We start from the raw sequence: 5,103 nt of genomic DNA, 5'->3' as shown, positions 1-5,103 counted from the left end.
TTCAAGCTGTCAAAACAAAACAATGAAAATCACTTTCTAGTTATGGCTGTGTTTTCATTTGCAGTGTTTCTCTTTTCCTTAATGATTACACATTATAATTTATAAAGATAACTTCAATTAAGGTAAAAACTGAAATTATATTACATATAAATTATATATATATGCCTATTATACATGATATATATATGTGTGTGTATGTATACATACATATGTGTGTGTGTGTATGTGTACACACACATACGTATCTATATAACCCAGGTGAGTTTTGTTTGTTATGGTATTTAAAGATAAAATTTCAAAAGGTCCCCTGAAGAACAAATTTTAAATTTCTGAATTCATTTACTATTCAGCTAGTAACAAGAAAAGAAAACACTTGGAAAACAAAACTGTATTTTCTGGGGGGAAAAAAAGGATGTATTAATTGATGTGCACTAAATGGTTCATATACATCCTGCTTCTCCTCTGTGTACTTTAGGGAACATTCTGGAGATAAAGAACTTGGCAATTCTTTAAGGTACATAAACTTTATGGCAGAAGTTAAAAGGAATGATTTCTGTTCAAAGACGTCAAATTTAAAATGCACCCTCTCCTGGTATAAATGAAGAATACAATACCCCAAAGTTTAAACTACATAAAATTCAGGAAGTATGAGTTATACTTGACTTATTTCCACATTTCCTTTTTCAAATGATATTAATCTAGTGCTATATTATATGTGTTGACAGTATGAAGAAGAAATATTCTCTCTGGCCAAATTTCAATCAAAGACAAAAATAAATCATGAACTAACTACCAATAAAGTTTTATATAATAAAATGCTTATGGTAAAATTAGGAAATGACAGTAAAATCTGCTTACACATTTGAAAAATAAATTTAACAAAAATTATCATTCCCATATAATAAAATACATCTTTAAATAGTATCACTCTTTGGAGGAGAAGTTACTGTTTAAACAAAGTCTTTTAAGTAATATCTAGGCATATCAATTTATATTTTCAGCAAGGAAAATTTATATATGGTTGGCAAATATTTTTACTTAATTTCTTGAGCAAAAATGTCTCCACACTGAAATTTTTCTACTATATATTTACCAGTATTTTGCCTACAAAGGAAGGATTTAAATTTAGAATTAGAGGATATAATTCAAAAACAGAGTGTAAATTTTCATCTAATTTTTTAAAATATTTTTTTTGTAGTTGGACATAATAACTTTTATTTATTTATTTATTTTTATGTGGTGCTGAGGATCCAACCCAGGACCTTGCATGTGCAAGGCAAGCGTTCTACCGCTGAGCCATAACCCCAGCCCCTTATCTAATTTTTAGCTATGAAGAAAAAGGATTTAAACCTGAAAGAAGTCCAGAATCCTTAACAAGTATAGATAAGCTGCTAATTCAGGATGAACTTTTTCTTTGGCTTTGTTAATGTCTTTAAAACAAGGAAAATTAAAATAAATAATAGAGAAGTCATATTTATTATAATGCTCATTGCTCTGTTTACTTTAGTATTTCCAATATTTTTAGCCTAGGCATTGAAAAATATCTTGCCTAAGATGTTTAATACAGTCCACAAGTCACATGTGGCAATTTACATTGGCATTTAAATTAATTAAAATTAAATAAGATTAAAAATTAATTTCTTCAGTTGTACCTACCATTTTTCAAGTGTTCTATTCCTGAACAACACAGAGACAGATCATTTATATCACTGTAAAATGTCCACTAGACAGTGATGATCTAGTCTTAGGTGGTCCAAAGCAAACCTCATGCAGCCTAGGGACAGCACTTTCACTAAAGTGTTGGAGGAAAATTTTGCTTCTATTTAATGTTTAGTAAGAAAGAAATTAACTTTACTAATTTAATATCCAGAATGACAAAGTCACTCTCATTCAGGATGACATATGATATGCAGGTCAGAGGCATTTTCATGGAATTTGAGTAGTTCTATATCCCATGGGTGTTGACATGAACTTTCACACTGTTTGTTTGTGTTTTATGACAAATTGCCCTTTATTTATGTACAATTAAATGGATATGTGGATATATTCATTATATTACCTAGCTTTGACACTAGTGCTCACAACATAGATAAGATGCTTTAAAAGAAACACAAGTTGAAGTAATGATGCAAATACAGGCTAGGAACAAGACTGTTTTGCTGATCTCCTACATCTGGTTGGTCCCAAGAACAAAGAGATGGAGAATGACAGAAGTAATACCTGTCCCAATTCCTGATGTTTCTTAGCAAGCATTCTGGTTACTTGTTTAATTAACCCAATTCCTGGCCTCTCCATTCCTTTTATAAACTGAATAGTGTCCCCTCCAAAAGACAGGTCCACCAGGAATCTATAAATATGATCTCATTTGAGAAAATGATCTTTTCAGACATAATTAAAGTAAGGATCCAGAAATTACACTGGATTAGTATCCAATAATGAGTGTCATTAGAAGAGAAGGGAAAACAAAAACTGAGCCACAAGTATTGACCATATGAACAAGAGAGCAGAAATTGAAGTTATGCATCTATAAGCCAAGAAGGAAAAAGTACCTATAGCTACCAAAAGCTAGGGAAAACACATGAAAGAGATGTCCCTTAAGGGTCTCCAAGAGGAACGAATTCTTCTGACACTTTGTTAGATATCAGGTCTAAAGAAATGTAAGAAAATAAATGTCCTTGATTTATTCAAGTTTTATGATAATCTTTTCCTGCACCCACTTATTGAATGACTTGTGTGGGAAGAATAAGCTGATATATATTGGATTCAGTCTCAACCTTCTTCCTCTTGGGATCTAGCTCAGGACTCCTGGAGAAGGTGACTTATTCAGTCACATCATCAGGTTAGTAAATTTCATGAGTGAGGAAGATATGAGCCTGTAAGTTTTATGGTTCACTTAATGAGTCCATTTTGCTTCCTGAGTAAGCCACATCTTCCAAAAAAAATTTTATTAGTAATAAAATGGGTATTTTGGTCCACATCTGTCGCTCTTTAACTTCCAAATTGGTTAGAGAGCAAAGTGGAAAAGTAGAGAATATTTATTAGATACTCTTGAGAAATTCTCAAATTATGTATAATCTCTTAATAGTCACTTTTCAAACTGAATCACCAAGCCTTAATATTAGTAGTTCCACAATTACAGAAATATTCTATAAGCAAACACACAGGAGAAAATAATTTTTTCATTATTAGTCTTATAATATTCAGTTTATTATACTTTGCAGTCAAAAGATACAGAAATACTAGACCTAAATAGTAAAACACCATGATTCCAGATCCTAAATCCAAAACCATCTAAAAGCAGTCACAAAAATAGACGAGAATTTTTAAATCTTTGTTCAACTACTATCAAGGGCAACTCCAAAATAAAAAAAAAAAGATTAATCCTGTCAAGGATTTCATTAGGTCTGATTTTTCTCTTTTATATAAATAATAGGAACAAGTAAAGAAAATTGTTTAAAAAAAATTTAAGGTAATAGAACTTTATCATTGTATCTCCAGGTATCTGCCAGAAATATTCTCTGATGCCATTATCCAGGTTTCATCCCTTCTTTTCCTGAAATAAATGAACACCTCTGTCATTTGAACTTTTAGCTAGTCATACAAATGGATTTGGAATATCAGATTTAAATGGCTATATCAATTTGTTGATCATATTACATAACATGCCTGTATATCAATCAGACTCTCCAAAGTTTGGATGACACAGAACTAGTTTTTTACAGTTGGATCACACCTAGATAAGTAGTTAAAATGGAGGTATTTTTTAGGACTCTAGAAACCATTTAAATTTATGCATTCTAAGACACTCAGTGTGAAAAATCTGTCAACCATTTCTTTTTATAATCTTACAAATTCCCTTGAGAAACAAATTTCTCCATCTATACCTAACAACATAAATATCACATTCTCCATCAAACCTAGAAATAAGGCATATATTTAACAGGAATTTGAGTATGATTCAGTTCTGATCAGTACTCCACCATTAGTTCAAAGTAGATTAAAATTTAAAAAATAAAAATAAAAACAACTCCATCCTCCACAATTCTTTTACTTTTAAAATAATAATTCATTCTTTCTTTATCCTATCACTACTGCCAAAAGTATTTCAATGGCTACAGTGGAGATTTCCTGGGGCTAATATTTTCATTTATTTGTTTCAAGGGAGATTTTCCCCGCTGTATTGGGGATTGAATCCAGAGGTACTCTACCACCAACTTACATCCCAGCCTTTTTTTTTTAATTTTGAGAGAGGGTCTAAGTTGCTGAGGGTGGCTTAGGACTTGTGATCCTCCTGCTTTAGCCTCCTTGAAGAGCTGGGATGAAGGGACACACCACCACGACTGGCATTCAAGTGAGATTTTTGGCTGGACCACTTACATCTTTACCAGAATCCAGGCACCTGGGCAATGTTTCAAAAAAGCTCTCTTGAAACAAGAAAAATTAATTCAGTCTATAGCTGTCTTAAAAGTATAAAGGATAAGCCTTAAATAGCATTCGTGATGCCCTCTTTCTTCCCTAATTTTTTTCTCTGCCAAACTAACTCTGCATATAATTTTTACACAATCCGACTTTAATAAGCATGGGGGTGGGGCAGGAGGAGAGAAGGGGAAAATATGATTTGTGGCACCCTGTACCACCTAAATATGGTATCAGACCCAACAACACTAAAATAAAAGAGGAATGTATGATGCTAAAATTCCGGAAACATTCCCCATGTCATCAAGAGAGGACCCTACAATAAGCTTCAATGTAGAAGACATTTTCAGCCACAAAGACTGATAAACACACAAAAGTTATTAAATAAAATTTTAGGCCCTTTAGGTCTCCAGAATTTGGAATTATTAAACACAAACTATAAAATAATAAGCCTAACCTAGAGAACTTACACAGAATTCTGAGTCCAGAAACTAAGGAACAAACATTTCTCTCAAGCAAACATGTCACAAATATATATCAGACTAAGTCTCTACAAATTTCAAAATATAGCTATTATTCTATCCAAGTTCTCTGATCACAATGTAACTGATTTAGAAATCTATAACAAAAATAAAAATATACATATTCTACTATAATTAAAATACAAAAGAAGAAACCATAAGATAA

This window comes from Marmota marmota, unplaced genomic scaffold, assembly GCF_001458135.2.
Source record: "Marmota marmota marmota unplaced genomic scaffold, marMar, whole genome shotgun sequence".
Lineage (NCBI taxonomy): Eukaryota > Metazoa > Chordata > Mammalia > Rodentia > Sciuridae > Marmota > Marmota marmota.
This window is presented reverse-complemented; position numbering follows the sequence as displayed.